Here is a 19219-nt window from a genome sequence, read left to right on the forward strand (position 1 = left end):
CAGACTGGTGTGTTGTATACCCGTTCATATGATGGATGCAGCTGGTCTCATAGCTGCTCGTGTAGGGACACTAGGGATACAGTACATGTGCTCATTAGAGAATAAGTTCACTTATTGATCCGCTTATGGAATGCTGGATGGTTGATGATGCCTTATTGTCATACAGCGATTCCGTAGTCCTAGTGGTGTATCTGGTCCTTAGATTTGAGACACCAAGGATGTCCTGTATGAGTGCTCCACTCTTTGATACCAGACTTATAGGTTTGGCTGTCCCAGATCTAGTACAACTGGTCATTGGGAGTGGTAGTCGACCTTACGAGGGCTATTGAGTGTCGATAGAGGATCATCCACTCTCGGCGTCATGAGAGGAATATCCCATGTGTTTTTGCTCAGACAAATCCCTGGCCAGGGTCATTCGAGTTGAGAGAGAAAGAGTTCTTCGGGAGAATCCGATTAGAGCGAGACTCGAGTAGAAACCGTATGGGTCTGACAGCACCATGCTCGATATACAGTCTCTGGGATATTAGATGGATAATGGACTATAGGTATACGGTAACTGAGGATAGACAGGTCCAATGGATTGGATTCCCCTGTATCGTCCAGGGACTACAGCATAGTGGCCTAGTACGTTCGTAGTCGATGAGTCAAGTGAATTATTATAGAGATAATAATTCACTAAGTTAGAAGGAGTTTTGACAGGTATGACTCACGGCCAGCTCGATATTGGGCCTAGAGGGTCACACACATATGGTAGGCATTGCGATGAGTAGAGGTTCGAATATGAGATATCCGACGGAGCCCTTGTCTTATTGGATGTAGATCCAATACCCACTAGGGGAGGACCCATTAGGGTTTGACAGGGGACCTCTATAAATAGGAGGGATTCAGAGCCTCATAGGCTAGAGCCTTTGCTTGCCTCTCCTATTCTCCTGCCTGGAGTTTTGAGGAGCGTCGTCGCAGCCCTACCGTGTGGATCACCGCTAGAGAGGAGGACGCTTGACCTCCTTCACCCTCTCCTAAAGATCTGCAAGGAAACAGGGATATACGATCTCCCTAGGTAACACAATCTACTCTATACGCAGTTTTAAGTTTCGCGGATTTTGTGCACCAATCTTCACACGACGACGAACATCTCTTTGAGAATCAGGGATTTTGTTTTCTTGTTCTTCCGCTGCGCATGTGATGTCGCCCCCAAGATTTCCCAATAGTGGTATCAGAGCCAGATTGTTTGTGCGAATGATTGGTTTTGAACTGCGTGTGTTGTGTTTAGGAAGAACTTTTGACGTCAAAATCGTTGACGCAAAAACGAGAAAGGGTAGCAATAGTTGCTGCCCTCGATCTGCCTGCGTGCAGCGTAGTCGCAGGCAGGCAGCGCAGGGGCTGCGTCTGCAGCAACCGGCCGGCAGCCTGCTTGCAGCAGGCTTACGTCCGGCGGGGCTGGCAGCCCGCGGGCAGAGGCTCCTGCGACCGCTTCTCCCGCGGGCGAAACCCCCCCATAGGGGCGGCCGCCCGGCGGGACAACACCGCCTGCGGGCGTTGCCTCGCCGACAGAACCGCCCGCGGGGGCGCCCACCTGCAGCAGCAGGGTCGCCAGCGGGCGTGCCGCCTGCAGGCGAGGGCAGCGCCCTCGCCCCGCCGCACAGGCCGCCGCCAACAGGGTGGTGGCGGCGACAACAGCAAAGGGGAGTAGGGCATTAGGGTTTTCTGGGCAAAAGATAGTTTTGCCCCTCGGAATTTGAGAAATTCCAGTTTCCGTCTTTTGTCTAATTTATAAAAATACCCCTATGAATTCAGAAATTCCCTATATGTCCCTGATTTCATAAAATACTAATTAATTAAAAAGTTTAGTTGATTTTTATTATTATCTAGTAGTCCTACATGATGATGATTATTTATACATGTGATGTATGATGTGTGGACGGATGATCATGGACCGTGTAATGTGTGTACTTGTGATTATTATTGAGGTCTGCGAGCCTCCATTATATTTCTCATTTATTGTCGGGCTTGCGTGCCTATGATTAAGTTGTAATCACATGAGGAGACGCAGCGGGAGCGTGGATGCGATAGCGGGAGCCACGAGACGGATGATCGCGATGCATCAAGATGTCGACGGAACCGACGAGGATGAGATGGACGATCACAAGGCATGGAGATGCACCGTTGCACACATAGATCTTGATGTGAGTGATTAGGCCTACTGGCTCGGGCCTAATCATATTAGGTTGTGGTCCATGATCATCTGGTGTGATTGCTTATACACATACTAGATATGTATATATATTTGCATGCGATGTAGATATATATTAAATATGTATATGTGTGACATGTCATATTAGGAGACCAAATCATAGAAACATCTCTCTCGATAATATTAAGTCGATAAATGTGAGGCAATTAGATTGACCCACGTGGCCTTCCATCATTATAAGTAGGAACCGATTCTCGGTGTAGGTTGAGTTGGTCGAGTCCCTCGAGACTCACCTATATCGCGATTCGCTATCTTGCTTATGACATAGAGATGTCACCGATGACCTGAGGGCATGGTATGCTTGGTCAAGTCCTTCGAGGGTATATCATCAAATCAGACTCATCTTATAATGAACGTGTTGACTTAACCGAGCATCATGGTTGGTCGAGTCCCTCGAGACCATGGTGATTCGGAGGCCGAACAAGACGGGAATCATAAGGAGTTATGATCGGCAAGAATTGCCTACCTTTTAGGCTTAGTGTGATTGGTCGAGTCCGTGAGGTTATACTAAGACGCTGATTGGATCCTGATCCCCACTAGAAGTCTGCCGGAGACTTCCGTTTCACGTGCTGAGGGTGTCGCGTGACTCGTTAGTAAAATAGTGGGAGTATATTAAGATAGAAGTTCATATCTTGATAGTTTATTTCTTGCAAAATCTGTATGTTATTCATTTCTACTGCATCTTTATTTTTAGAAAATGTTATTTTCAAATCCCTTACGTGGCATACTTGATGTCAACCGCCTCACTGGTCCAAATTATACGGATTGGCTCCGTAACTTGAGAATTGTTCTCACAACGGAGAAAATCGTGTACGTCCTTGATACAATGATGCCTACGCCAAAGAAAGGGGAAGCGAGGATGAGATCGCTCGCTATGTGAAGTACATTAATGACTCCATTCTTGCTCAGTGCTATATGTGGGGCTCTATGACTCCTGAGTTACAGAGACAACATGAAAAGATGGATGTCAGATCTATTCTCCTACATGTCCGCAAATTGTTTGAGGAACAGGGAAGGACTCAGCGATATGAGATATCCAAGAGCCTCTTCCGTGCTAGGATGACTAAGGGGACACCGGTTCAGAACCATGTCCTAAAGATGATTAAGTGGATAGAGAAACTCACAGGTCTAGGAATGATCCTAGAGGATAACTTGTGTGTGGACATTGTGCTTCAGTCCCTACCAGATTCCTTTTCACAGTTCATAATGAATTTTAATATGAACAAGTTTGAGGTGACTCTCCCAGATCCTCAATATGTTGAGGGAGGCAGAGAGTACTATTAAGAAAGAAAAGCCAGTTCTCTACACTAGTGAGACCAGAAAGAAAAGGAAAGCAGAAAGGTCCTTTAAGAAGGGAAAGGGCAAGGGCAGACCAGGTAAAGCAAAGGTTACTAAGAAAAACCCAGCAAAGGACAAAGGCCAGTGCTTCCACTTTGACAAAGATGGGCACTGGAAGAGGAATTGCAAAGAGTACCTTGCAGAAAGGGTGAAACAAAAGCTTGATGAAGCTTCAAGTACATTCATGAATGTAAATGTGTCCAAGAGGAAACGAGATGAGATGAACAGTGCATACTTGTGGCATTGTAGGCTAGGTCACATCCATTAAAGAAGGATTCAAAAGTTACTAAATGATGGATATCTAGATCCATTCGACTATGTGTCATATGCAACTTGTGAGCCTTGCCTTCATGGAAAACTGACCAACTCTCCATTTAGTGGAACTAGAGAGAGAGCCATTGAGCTGTTGGAACTCATACATAGTGATGTATGTGGACCCATGTCAACTCGTGTCATTGGTGGTTACTCCTACTTCATTACCTTTACTGATGATTTCTCAAGGTATGGATATGTGTACTTAATGAAGTACAAGTCCGAGGCTTTTGAGAAATTCAGAGAGTATAAGAATGAGATGGAGAACCAGACTGGAAAGAGTATCAAAACTCTTCGATCAGATCGAGGAGGTGAGTACTTAAGTGCATAGTTTACTCAGTTCCTCAAGGACCATGAGATATTATCCCAATGGACACCTCCTTATACACCTCAGCTCAATGGTGTCTCTGGAAGGAGGAATTGTACGCTATTAGATATGGTACGGTCCAAGATGAGTTTCGCTGACCTACCCATCTTATTCTAGGGATATCCCCTAGAGATCGCAGCTTACCTTCTGAACAGAGTTCCAACTAAATCGGTAGTGTCTACACCATATGAGATATGGAAAGGGAAGAAGCTTGATCTTAAGGTTGTTAAGATTTGGGGCTGCTCTGCCCACATTAAAAGACACAACCCCGATAAGTTAGAATCGAGGACAGAGCGATGCAAATTTGTGGGATACCCCAAGGAAACTTATGGGTATTATTTCTATCATCTCGAGGATCAAAAGATCTTTGTAGCTAAGAGAGCAGTGTTCCTTGAGAAGGAACATATTCTTGGCGGAGATAGTGGGAGAATGATAGAGTTGAGCGAGGTTGGAAAACCAAGCTCAAGCACCACTCTACAGCCCGAGTCTGTTCAGGTACCTAATACACAAGTTTCAACTTTACGCAGGTCTGATAGAGTATCTCATCCTCCTAAGAGATATGTGGGACATTAGAGGAGAGGATGTTGAGGATATTGATCCTCAGACCTACGAGGAGGCTATTATGAGTATAGACTCTGGGAAGTGGCAAGAAGCCATGAATTCTGAGATGGATTCTATGTACTCCAATAAGGTTTGGAACCTAGTTGATGCGCCCGAAGGTATTGTACCCATCGGTTGCAAGTGGATCTTTAAGAAAAAGATCGGAGTAGATGGAAAGGTAGAGACCTATAAAGCAAGGCTAGTGGCTAAGGGGTATCGTCAAAGGCAAGGAGTTAGACTACAACGAAACCTTCTCACCCGTAGCAATGCTAAAATCCATCGTAATTCTATTGGCTATTGCAGCACACTATGATTATGAGATCTGGCAGATGAATATGAAAATTGCATTCCTCAATGGGAACATTAAGGAGGAGGTGTATATGATGCAACCTGAGGGATTCGTGTCCAAGAACTACCCAGATAAGATGTGTAGGTTGCTTAGATCCATTTATGGACTAAAACAAACTTTCCGAAGTTGGAACATAAGATTTGATGAGGCAATCGGATCTTATGACTTCGTTAAGAATGAAGATGAGCCTTGTGTGTACAGGAAGGTAAGTGGGAGCGCTATCACCTTTTTGGTGTTATATGTGGATGACATCCTGATCATTAGGAATGATGTAGAAATGCTATCCACAGTAAAGGCTTGGTTATCTAGACACTTCTCCATGAAGGACTTAGAGGAAGCATCCTATATCTTGAGGATTAGAATCTATAGAGATAGATCCAAGAGGATGCTTGGCTTGTCCTAGTCCAGGTACATAGAAACCATTGTCAAAAGGTTTGGCATGGAAAATTCTAAGAGAGGTCACATACCGATGAGACATGGGATATCGCTTTCTACGAGTATGTCCCCAAAGACTCCAGAAGAAAGGGCAAACATGGATATGATACCTTATGCCTCAGCAATAGGGTCTATCATGTATGACATGCTATGTACTAGGCCTGATATAGCGCATGCTCTGAGTGTCATGAGCAGGTATCAGGCGGATCCAGGCTTGGAGCACTAGAAAGCAGTAAAGTGTATCCTTAAGTACTTGAGAAGGACTAAGGATCTTTTACTAGTATATGGAGGTAATAGCCTTAAGGTTGAAGGCTACACAGACTCAAGTTTTCAGTCTGATGTCGATGATAGCAAGTCGAATTCAAGGTATGTGTACACTTTGAATGGAGGAGCAATGTGCTGGAAGAGTTCCAAGCAAGATACCATTGCTGACTTGACCACAGAGGTGGAGTACATTGTTGCATCAGATGTAGCAAAGGAGAGAGTTTGGGTGAAGAAGTTCATCACAGATTTGGGAGTCATGTCGAGTAGCGAGGAGCCGACTTCCTTATATTGCGACAACTATGGGGCGATTACTCAAATAAGGGAACCCGGGTCTCATCAGAAGTGTTCTGAGGAGGTTCCAACTTATTAAAGAGATCGTAACCCGAGGAGATGTAGTAGTGGAAAGAGTTCCGTCCGAAGATAACATTGCAGATCCATTGACAAAGCCGTTGTCTCAGATTATCTTTGAGCGTCACAAGGGTCTGATGGGGATCAGACATATAGGTGATTGGTGTTAGGTCAAGTGGGAGATTGCTAGTCATAGGTGCCCAGCAAGCCAATCACGTGAGTGATGGCACGTGTGACTTGATACAGAATCTTTTTGCTTATTATATTTTGGCGTATATCACTTTATAACTATTGCATATATATATATATATATATATATATATATATATATATATATATATATATATATATATATATATATATATATATATATATATATATATTGTGATGTCCTTGGATTTGTGCAATGGGAATCGAATCGTGATGAGATCACGATAATGAGATCGATTCACCTTTAAACACATATCCTAAATAATCCCGGTCATAGGTTACTCGAGAGGGACATCGTGATAACCGGACAAACTGGTGTGTTGTATACCCGTCCATATGATGGATGCAGCTGGTCTAATAGCTGCTCGTGTAGGGGACACTAGGGATACAATACTGGTGCTCATTGGAGAGTGGTGTATCGATGAGTCAAGTGACACTAGGGTTTGATAGGGGACCTCTATAAATAGGAGGGATTCAGAGCCTCATAGGCTAGAGCCTTTGCTTGCCTCTCCTATTCTCCTGCTTGGAGTTTTGAGGAGCGTCGTCGTAGCCCTACCGTGTGGATCACCGCTAGAGAGGAGGACGCTTGACCTCCTTCACCCTCTCCTAAAGATCTGCAAGGAAACAGGGATATACGATCTCCCTAGGTAACACAATCTACTCTATACGCAGTTTTAAGTTTCGCAGATTTTGCGCACCAATCTTCACACGACGACGAACATCTCTTTGGGAATCGGGGATTTTGTTTTCTTGTTCTTCCGCTGCGCATGTGATGTCGCCCCCAAGATTTCCCAACAGGCGCGAGGGCCACCATCAACTCAATGCAAAAACATGGAGCGGAGCAACTTGGGTGTAACTTAGCGAAGTACCCAAGCCGCATGAAGGGAGCCAGCATAGAAGATGGAACATGGAGTGGAGGCATAGTGCTTTCCTTGGACAGAGGTCAAGGACATGAACTCTTGCAGAGGCAAGAGCAGGATTTGCTGACGGAGCGGACTCATCTTGCATGGTGCCAAAGACGAAGGGAGCTTCTGGGCACATGCACCTTATCTCGGAGGAGCATTTGATGGAGGAACTAAGGCGACTCAATTTGCGGAGGTGAAGTTGGGTTCAGAAGGCCTTAGCACGGGGCAAGAGGATGCAGAGGCGGGTACTCTTGATGAATATGCCACAGTGTTGTCATTCAAGTTGCTATGAAGGAAGCGGTGTGCAGTGAAGATTGTGCTGGTAGGGGCAGAGGCTCAGGATCCAGCTAACGGTGCACTAATTGCAGCGAAGTCGGGAGACTTCGGGAGCTACTAGGCGACGGACTGTCCTAGAGCGGTGCTTCATCTAGGTGTGACCCAAGAGTGAGTGGATGAAGGTCGATTGCCAAAGGAGCGAACAAAATCAAAGGTGGAAGAGACCCTGCGATGTATTGGCAGATGCCACACATGAAGGGTTCACAATTCGAGTTCATCCCACAAGGGTCAAAATGCAATAGAGATGTCACCAGGAGGCGACATGGTGCAACGGATCGTGGTGGAACAGTTCGTGGCAATGCGATACACACAACATAGTCCCGTGAGGGACTAGATCATATGGAGGTATGATCGGGAGCTACTGGAAGCTCCACTTCGGTGATCAACACGACGACAAGAAGGGCTATGGATTCAAGGAGTGAAGGTCATGGTACCGCAGAGGTGGGTCTTCTATGTGTGTATCGAATTTTACATCGGATGAAAATCTTGGTCATCAGCATATGGGGGCTGTGTTCCACCAAGGGAAAAGTTCGAATGCAAGTACTAGTGAGTCCCATGGGAGGGACTTGATCATACAGAGGTATGATCGAAGCAGCTGGAGAGTTGGACTGCTCCAGAGCTCATATTCGCTTAAGGGAGCCCGGCAAGTCAGAGGACAAGGTCGAGTAAGTGAACGTTGCTACCAAGGAACCTAAGGAGAATAAAATCGGTGCAAACCCTATAATACGATGGCAGAGGCCATGCATGGGAGTTGCAGTCTGTCTTTCCATCGACCAAAGGGAGCTGCTTGGAGAACACAAAGGTGTTGAAGTAGGGGGTCAAAAGGGGCGAGGAAGCGACAATGAGTCCAGAGGGACTTAGCTACCCAAAATCAAGCATCAATTAGAATGGAGGTGGACTCGGAGGAGTGCCACAGAGGCATATCTACTGATTGTGAAGAAAAGGGATGCAGATGCGAGGCGACGGATAGTAGTGCCATGGGCATGGCAGCGCCATGGTACTATAGAGGCTGGACTTCCATGAAAGTTATTGATCCCTTGCTCTCATGGAGGGAGAGCGCCTGGTCGTGAAAGGGGCCGAGGAGGTGGAGCATGCAGAGGCAAACTCTAAGTATCGAGACAAGGCTGAAGGGCAAAGGCCAAGGAACTTCATAAGACCGGTGTCAACGAGCTTCTCATCAAGATAGCCGAAAGTGAAGGACTTTGGGTTAGGCAAGAGTGCATGACCAAGGAACGAAGCAGGCAGTACACGGTGCTGTGCCTTTGCTACTTAGTGGAGTAGGCGGCAGGGTTGATGGAGAAGACGGTACAATCCTAAAGGCGACCAAACCTATGAGAGAATTGCTCTAAGTTGGGGTGAAAACTTGCTGCATTCCAGAAGGTCGATGGCATTGAGAAGATGAATCACAGTAACTTACTCAACGCAAGGAGTGCAAACACTTCAAGTGCTTCAGAAGTGTGAGCAAAGAGCAGGCGAAGGCCAGTAACCAGCTCGATGCATGGAGTACAATCTCGAGGAGGCGGGCGAAGTCAAGTAACCTTTGCCTTCTCAACTCTTAAGAGAATGGGTGAAACCGTGTACCCCAATTCTCTTATCTATCCAGTAGAGGAGCTCTGCACATGTTCAAAAACCCTTCGAAGATAATGGAAGACAATAGTTGTCAAATCCTCACCAACGGTGATCAGTGCTATTGAGAGTAGATTGTCCACTTCATTTCCCAACGAACTGCCAATCGAAAGCAGAAGTGATGCGAACCTACTTGGAAGTGACAACTAAGTGAAAGAAGAGTCAATAGACAAATTTTGTGGAGGAAGGACCCAAAACTTCAGAAGTTTGCGAGATGATGCTCGTTAAAGCTCCAACAAGCATCTACCCGGTTCAAGCAGCATGAGGCACTTGATAGACTGGCGCAGTAAGGATGTCTTTTCCTTCATCTGGAGAATCCGCAGGAACCAACAGGGATCAACACAACTTAACCAACCCCACACAAGAGTTAGAGTCATTGGCGAGTTGAAGTAGTATAGCGGATCAAAGGTTCGACTACTCAAAAATAGTAACGGAGAACAGTTGGGAGCCAGGAGGCGCATTGTAGCTGGAGTAGAAGATTGAAAACTCAGCAAAGGCAAGGAGTTGCAGTGTCGGCAAAGGCTTCGACGAGGACGTCGAAGGAATAAGTGGGGGAGAATGTCACGGACAAACTTCGAAATAGGATGTTTGATGTAATGCTTATGTATGTCTGTGTTTTGGTATGTTTATGCTTTGTACAACATATAAAAGGACAGTCGAAGACTTAATAGTCTTATTTTAGTTAGGATGGTGGCCGTTTTAGGCTTGTAAATAAAGGTTGTGTCATGTGGACACGTGTGAGAGATTCTCGATCTGTAATGGACCATTTTTACCCTTTATTGTGCAACTGTTTAGAGCTTGTAAAGTCTATTTGTAATTTGCATTGTTTATGAAGTGTTTTCGGAGATGTTTGCTTGTGGATCCCGAGTGAGACGTTTTCTCTATCCCGTTCTCTCTTTTGTGAGTCCTAAGGGACCATGGGAGGCTTCGGGAAGACTGACCTTTGCGGATAGATACACAAGAGTACCGCACGACTTAGGCAAAACCAGTTAAGTCCGTAACAAAATGCTAAAGAATAAAAATAGGTGGTGAACTAAGAGTTCAATGTACACAATTTTACTCTATAAGCTACTTAAGTGGGTCCCCAAAAAGAGCCCCAAGAACGTGGGACGAAACTCCGCACATTGACCTTCAAAACACTACAACTTACCTATTTGAATATGTGCTGCTTAAGTAACATCTCTACTCAAAGGATTAAGGTGATGGAAAACACTAAACAAATAGATAGCACTAATATGAATGTTCTACCACTTGTATGATTTGTTGTACATGATCAAAATTAAATTCCATGAAATCTGCCGGAGTAGAGAGGTCAGCAGGGGATTTACATCATAGAGTTGCGTACACCTTCTTCTACTCCAACACTGATACATGAGATGCAAAATACATTTACAACAGAAGAACTCTCTAATATGGGTGCTGCCGCTGATTGAAAAGACATCATTGCTGGATCAACACATTAGAAAATCCGGCAAAAGAATACACGATAGAATTTAGAGCAAACCTCCCATGAAGTTGCACTCCTGTATAGCTCATGCGATTGGCAAAGGGCATACCTCAATGACGTTAGAAGAGCTCCTCAGAGTTAAATTTGTTCCAAGCTTCCTGTTTCATCACAAAAAGGAACACACATAAAACATTCTAAAATTAGCTCGAGCTTCTTGCAGCAAACTAGCATTTCCTCCCATCATGTTCTTAAAATCGCTCATTTACAGAATTTTCAAAGGTGGATAATTACTACAAAACAAAAATCGGTTTAACTGAGCATAGCACATCATAACGAAACATGATGGGACAAGATGGCTTGGGTACCCCGTAGAACTCCTAGCACACTAAATTAAGAAAATTAGATCTACAAGCTATCTGAATATATTCGCCCAAAGAACAAAGAAAAAGTATATACACGAGATTAGAGTTCAGGCACAAAAATTTTAGTATCAACTCCAGTGAAGTTTTAGCAAATACAAGTCTTTTTGAGTGAAATCAGTGATTTAAAAAGGCGCCCGAGCGCCTAGGCGCTCGGGCGCTCACCTAGGCGCTCGGGCGAGGCGAGGTGAGGCCTGAGCGCCACGCTAATCTCCCAGGCGGCGCGCTTCAAACAGGCGCCGCCTGGGCGCTTCGGGCGAGCGCCTGGGTTAACCAAGGTGACCGAACCAGGATTTTAGGTCTGGTTCGATCTCTGATGGTTAGTTGGTTCAATCGAACCAACTAAAATCGATATAAGTGAGAACCCAACGCTAACCCTCGCCGCTACCGCTGTCGCTCCCAATCCCGATCCCGATCCCGATCCCGATCTCTTTGCTCGCCGCTGTCGCTGCTCGCAAACGCTACCTCTGTCGCTGCTCGCGCCTCCCGCTGCTCGCCGCTCCTGCTCCCGCTACCGCTGCTCGCCGCTATCGCTGCTCACAAACGCTGCCTCTGTCGTCGCTCGCCTCCCGCTGCTCGCCGCTCCTGCTCCCGCTCCTGTTGCTCGTCGTTGTCGCTGCTCGCAAACGTTGTCTCTGTTGCCGCTCGCACCTCCCGCTGCTCGCCGCTCCTGCTCCCGCTGCCGCTGCTCACCGCTGTCGCTGCTCGCAAACGCTGCAGCTATCGTCGCTCGCGCCTCCCGCCGCTCGTCGCTCCCGCTCCCTTTCCTGCTCCCGCTCCGGCTCCGGCCTCAATTATTTAAATTATAAATTAACTAATGCATTCTTATTTCTTTCAACATCAATATGCTTGGTCACTAGTATACTTCCTCCTGTATCAATCTAAGCTTTTCAAAATACTCATGTTCCAGAATCATTCAATATTATATAGCTCAAAATATTTATCAACTCGAGAGAGGACATTAAAATCCAAATAAGTTGGACCTATCATATGGTTTCTCCCATAATATGAATCTTCTGACATTTAATAAATACAGAATACAGATTCTACATTAAGTTCTTTAAACTACTGTTTAGTTCTAGAAACTGCAGCACCACACTTCAGGAACATGTATGGGTTGCTCGAAAGTCAATGAAACTCTTGATTTATGATAAATAGATTATAAAAACAGTCAAGGTTCTTCATGAGGTTCTTTAGTGTTGATACCAACTAGAGCTTTTGTTCAAGTAATTGATACTCCTCTCTTTATATGGGACACAGCCAGGTGTCAAATAAAGGTTCTCAAAGTTTTGTAAGATACTAAGCGTTGCAGGACAAATGTTATGCCAAAAAATTATATAGCATTGAGAATTGAGTGAGGCTCACAAATCTGCTTGTACTGTTGTACCCGGTGCCAAGGGCATGGTGTTTTAGATTTTGGTAGGCAAGAAGACCTTCACATGTTTCATGCATAAGTGACACCAGAAGAAAAACCAAAACCATTTCAGTTTTGAGTTCTTGAAACTATAAGAGCTCATTATGGAAGCAAATGACAAGCATCAGGATCCAATTACAACCAGATGCATACCTTGAGGAGATCAAACACCTTCTCCGCAATATACTTTTGTTGAAGAGTTGCACCCTTCTGTTGAACTTTATCAGGATGGATGCACAAAGTTGACTTTCTATAGACTTTTTTCACCGATGCAGCAGTGATTAGATCAGTCAAAGATACAGGTTACCAGCCACATTCAGGCCAAAGTACCTGCCATGTTTTGTAAAATCAGGAAGATAATTAGGAAGGTGATAAAGAACAGGATATCCACATTTGTATGAATATGAAAATCAGTTCTTCAATATCCAAATGAAGCCTTAAAATTTTATTAGTCACTGCTTTATCCTTTAACAACTAGGAAAATTTAATAGATTAAAGTAGGCTCACAAATATTCTACACCCTTATGACTGTTGTCATATCTATTACTACTCAATTGGGTGGCCCATATGACTGCCTACATATCCATTAGGTACCAACCACAACCATAGTTCCCTTCACACAATGATGTCTGTGATTTCTCGGATTCTATTAGCAATGGAAAGAAGTAAAGAATAGCTATAGTATTGAAGCAAATTAGTGAAGCGGCATTTGACCAAAAGAGGCAGATGTATATTGTAGAATGGCCAACTCCAAGGTGTTTACAGGAGATATTATCCAATATCCATTACCAATGATATCAAGCAATACAAAAGTCAAGAACTACTACATAATGGAACCTTCAAGGAGAACAGTCACAAACACTAAAGCAAGAAAGTTTTAGAAGCTCAGTCGCAAAACCATTACTAATGCAGCATATCAATCTCAAATATTGGCAACGACATGAAGGAACAGTATCTTACATATTGCAATGTGGAAAGCAGGCATGCAAATTGCCTTCTTTACCAGAAGCCCACTGGTTTATACCAATATCTAGGGTCTCAGCAATCCTCTGAAATTGGCATGGACAATTATTAAAGAGATGGGAAGCAATGTGTACGACATGATGACCTTTATAGCGAACGACAGATATAATAAAATAGAAGACTTTCAGAGAGATTTAGATAAAGCAAATGGTTGCTCAGACTAAATGTAGCATTCAGAAAGACAGAAAGCATTAATGTCTTTCTGCCTGCTCCTTTAGAGTTTGCATATCACTTTCAGTTTTATCTGCCAAAGCTTTAGCTTGTAGAAAACATAGAATATTAGACCAAAATAAAGAATTCCTGCAGCCATGTTATGCAGTTCAAGAATCAAATAGGTCATTTGCAGCAAAATAGCACAAATGATTATTCTCATTTTTATACAATATGATCCAAATAAAACATCATTACCGCACACTCAAGTGTCCTCTGATGTTGTTCAAACCTAGCTCTTCTTTTTTCACTCTCTCCTTCAATTTCCTGAAATTCTCCAGATGATGGAGGGCCTTTAATGAAAAGAAAAAAAGGAAGGGGGAAGAGGGGGAAGGGAAAGGGGAAGGGGAAGGGGAAGAGGAGGGAAGGGATTAGTGCCAAAACCAAGTACAAAAGGAGTTGCTGCAGAAGAGCAGAAAGTAGAAGATCAAGCTGCACCATATAAAATGTTACCTCCAAAAATGGAAGCTATGTCATCAGCAAAATTTGCTGCAGATGATGCCTTTTTAACAGCAGAGGAGTAACCTGAAGACTGTGCCCCATGAAAACCACGTGAAAAATTTGCTTCAGCATTTGCCTTCTCAACAGCTGCCCTCTCAGCCCTGAGCTGAGCTTCAGCAGTAGCTCTTTCCCTTGCCTCTCTTGTATCCCTCTCCACAGCTTGTCTAGTTCTTTCTATTTCCCTCTCAAGTTCTTGTTCTCTCTCCTTTGCAAGTCTCTTCTGCTCCTCTCTATACTCCCATTCCTTCTGCTCCAGTTCCCAATCATCTTCCAGATCTTCTTGATGCATGGGCTCTTTAATTTTAGTAAATTTTGCATCACGTTCCCTTTCCCTTACCTCCTTAGCATGCTTGAATTTTGCTTCGGCTCTATCCATTGCTTCCTTCAAGGCAGCAGCAGATGCTGCAGCAGCTGAGTTTGTCTCTGTTTCTTCTTCACCCGTAAAAATGTCTGAATGTTCCTGGGGATATGTTTGAGGCTTGCCCATTGCAAAATCTTCAAGTTCATCTGTCGTAGACACAACAGACTTCCTGATCCACTGCGGCAGTATTAGTAGACTGAGAGAAAGATTCATCATCCTTTCTTGGCCCAGTAGAACCAATGGTTGCTTCTTTAATGACGAGAGAAGGTGGTGGCCTAGAAGGTGGCGAAGCAGTAGTAGGTTGAGTGAAGAGGAGGATTTCATCAACTGCAAGCCATATATCATCTGCTGTATTTAGTTGTTCATTTGACTCTGGAGACTGGTCTCCTAAGATATTTCTCTCAGTTGTGCCAGCACTATTAAAACTGCGCCTACCACCAGATTTTTGAGAGTCAGAAGGTTTGCTAGTCTGCATCTTTGGCATGATGTTCTCAAAGGAATCCACCGGAGACTGAGAAGGTGGTTGTTGTCCATGTCCAGCGCTAATGTTCTGTACATTCTTGACAGGGCTCTTGTCCCTTCTACCTTCATTGGTTTCAGTTGTAAAGAACGGTTCTGATTTTAAGCCTTCATTGAAAACATTACTATCACCAGGTAATCCTCCATTAATGGAATCATCTACTTTGTGCCCTCAAAATTCACTGGTTGACTAATGTGTTCCAAAGGGTCAGTGAACAACCCAGACAATGGATTCGTGGAAGGGGACTCCGATTCTAAAACAACAAAGGGATCTTCTGTCATACTGGCAGGTGGTTTAGTCAATGAGACAGAAGGCTGTTGTTTGTTAGCCACTGGAAACTCTCTGTAAATAGATTTTGCAGTTTAGAAAAAATAACGATAACAAATAGTGACGTCTATTATATGAAAATGTAGACTTAATATGGCAGGAGAACATGTAACATAAAACAAGTGGAGGATAGACTCTGCCTCCACTCCCATAAGTCTATAACATAAATACCATCTCGAGAGAGTCTAGAACTTTGGCACTGGAAACGAACATAAGATAAGATAAGGAGAAAACTACCATAAGATCACCTCATTCTAATAATTCATGAGCAATCCAAAACATAAAGCAGTGTATATTACATCTCTGAAAAAGCCATAACCTGTACTTCGGATATAAAGTAGATCCATCAATCCAACATCAATGCAAGCATATGCAACTACAAGTATGGCCAGCAACCATGGTGATAACGAATCACTTCTTCAAAAGTAAAGACAAACTAGGTTCAAAATTTGCTCTAGAAGAAGTAGAAAAGACTGATGTAGGTAACTACAAGAAAAGAAGCTTCATAAATAACTTAATAAATGGTTTTATAGGATTTATCAATAAATGTTTTATACACTCAGACTCTCATTTGATCTTGGGATAAGGAAATACAGCATTCTATAGTTGTATCTAAGGACCATAACCAAGAGTAATGCGTTCTTCACTACCAATGTATAGAAAAGTCAAATAGTGTGGTGCAGAGATGACATCACTGAATTTATTATTCCACAAGTATACCTGAGTGAAACAACAAATAAGTAATGAACTTGGTGTAATGCATTTTGCTTTACACGTATTTCTCAGAAAATTTTCTTTAAAGGTCCAACCATTAAAACATGTGGGTCATCCATTTAATCAATATTAACTGCTTTCTAAAGTTGATCTAGATAATTAATTGCATGCTTTATTTAGATATTCGAAGAATCAAAATTGTGGCACGAGTGAACAACTTAATCTGCATTGCTTCTGCTGCTTTAGCATGCAAAGCAGATGTTCTGACAAACATGTCGGAAGCATATTCACCTAGGTTTGAAAATAAGTCATTATCTACTTGAGCTTTTCGAGTGTAAGGTTGCATATTGTCACAATTGGAGATGATTTTGTTCAACAGACTAGAATGTGGAAGAACTCCAGAATATTATAGAAAACTAAGAACCCCAAGGATTTGGCAAATGATTGGTTTTAGAAAATATTGAGCAAATTAGGCAATTCATTTCATGCTATTACAGCTAAGAAGAGAATATTGAGATGAATGATTAGTTTCAGGAAACATCAAGAAATTTTGGATGACTGGAAAGCTTTGAGTTTGCACCACTTAAAATAAGATGATGGAAGATCATTGCAAATAATTGGAAATGTATCACCCCAGGCTTATAATGCAGTAGTATAGAGGAGTAAATTGGTTCAAGTACCAAGGTGAGGACCGAGGAAGAGTCAATAACAACAGTAAGAAGAAGAAATTTCCATCTATCTGATATAAAATACACTGGAATTTTCCAAAATGAGCATGTAAGGAAGATCCAAAAGAAATGGTTTACAAGGTAAGGACATGATGGTTATCGGCTTTATTTTAATTCGACCCAGCCACCATGATAGAGACTGTCACTGAAATCATATAATAGTGAATTAAGCTCTCCAATCATATAGCAAAAGTATATAGAAGGGCACAAAAGAGAAAAACAAGTAAACGGTAAAAGTTACAGTAGATTCAAGATTTAACCAACAAAATAAGTGTTTATGCTGCTAAAAGCACAAATTACTGTTGTATTGGATAAGGACCAAGATTTTGATCCAGTCAGTATCGCATGAGAGAAGAACAAGGATTCGTTTGATCCATATCTAATTTGTTTAGGATCTCTTGATCTACATGTCATTGATCTCCAAATAAGATTGTCTAGTCCTATACAAACACTGAACACTAAAATCATTGTTTTACCAGCGCAAAAGTGCTTGCAATTGCTTAGCTATATAATCACTTCCTGAATCTCACTGTCTTTCATATATGCATGTCTGTATATCCATAACATTGTATCCTTTTCCATAACCCTTCCCAGCCACAGTAAAAATGGAGTCGCTGATAGGCAGTGTGAAACTCTGTAACACATCTTTCGTGATATCAGTCCAGCGACCGAACTTGATTACCGAACAACACAGAGTTGAATATAAGCGACAGACATTGCTTGATCGAGGAGGCAGCATAAATGGTCAGAACAAATGCTAAACAATCTGCCCTAGTTGTTGGTGAACAGATGCAATGTGGCTGATGAGTCGGCACGGCTTGGTTCACGGGTCGATGTTAGGAGTCTTTGGTCGTCTGAGCTGGTTGCCGAGGCCGGGAAGCTAGTTAGTGGCTCTTGTTCGAGGCGTTGGTCGATGGCTCTCCGCCGAGATGCTAGTCGGCGCGTCAGGGGGAGACGACCTCTCTTGATCGAGATGATCTTGATCCAAGGATGACCGCCCTCCTGCACATAAGGCCCCGTCGAGTGGTTACCAACCGTGGCCCCTCGACAAGTAAGTCAGTTTGGGGTTCTGCCTTTTTCTCCTCTTTTCTCCCTTCCTGGGCCGGATGCCGACCAGGGGTTTTATATTACTATACGAGGGTCGGTCGTACGCGGTTTTGCCGTGGCAACCGATCCTCGAAAGGTAAGATGATACCTTTGTGCGGCCGCCGTCCCAGGACGTGCAGAACGACGCCATACAGCGTTGTCCCGGGCTTACCGGGACGGGACATACCAAGCAGCATCTTGGTATGGTCTTTGGCTCAGGGCGTGGGGGTGCTCCTCTTGCTGACTTGGTTGTAGCGTGGCGTGGCATCGATTGTGACGTGGCCTGAATCCAAAATATACCTTATCACTAGTTAAATGTTAGATCTATAGTTTAGATCAAATTAAACTCACAAGTCAGAACTTTAGTAAGTTTCTTTCTTCCACGTTTATGCAGCATGCATGAATCTAGCAAGATCGCCAAGGAAGATAAAGACGTATGTTTTCTTGGGAAGACTGCACCCGCCTAATCCAGGAATCAGGTCATCGAAATCAGACAAGTCCCGATCTTTTTCCTCCGCGGATCTACCAATCACTCGCACCTTTTTTTGACTCTGGCATTGGCTTGCCAAGATTCGCAAGGAGGTCCTCGAATGGGGAAGAAGAGACGCGATTAGGTCGTTCAAGTACGATGATATCGAGGAAAAGACATCATCGTACTTGAACGACGCCGAGCTCTTCACCCCAGGAATGCCACTACAGATGTAATCATCGAAGATCGGCTTATCATAAACAGGCAAAGAAGACGAAGATGAAGGTTCTGCGCCCGCACCGTTATCATAGCCGTCGAAGATGGAATCAAAAGCATGAGGTGGCGAAGACGACTCCGATGGCCCCCCGCGAGGACGCATTCGAAGGCCTCGTCGGACCTCCAAAGACATCGTCGTAAGCCGGTGAGTTCCGGCTTTCGGATACCTCGACGCCGATCCAGGGGTCGCCAGCGGAGTTGGAGTTCCAGCCGGACCTTGAATTGCCCGAGGAGCCGTTCGCGCCAGAGGATCTGCCCGATCCGAACCCAAGATTCGCTGATCCGCCACCGGAGGAGGCGGCCATGGGAGAGGACTTTCCCTGGGGGCGGAAGCCGAAGTCCCGAACCAGGATGCCAGGGAAGTCGTCCATGGGGGATCGAGG

The 19219-nt window shown here is 44.0% G+C and overlaps 1 pseudogene; it reads right to left on the reverse strand.

Annotated features, from left to right (window-relative positions):
• Positions 1-10523: 10523 nt before the first annotated feature.
• On the reverse strand, positions 10524-19207 carry LOC135604792 (auxilin-related protein 2-like; annotated as a pseudogene).
• Between the last annotated feature and the right edge of the window lie 12 nt (positions 19208-19219).

This window comes from Musa acuminata, chromosome BXJ2-2 (genome assembly GCF_036884655.1).
Source record: "Musa acuminata AAA Group cultivar baxijiao chromosome BXJ2-2, Cavendish_Baxijiao_AAA, whole genome shotgun sequence".
NCBI classification, from domain to species: Eukaryota; Viridiplantae; Streptophyta; class Magnoliopsida; order Zingiberales; family Musaceae; genus Musa; species Musa acuminata.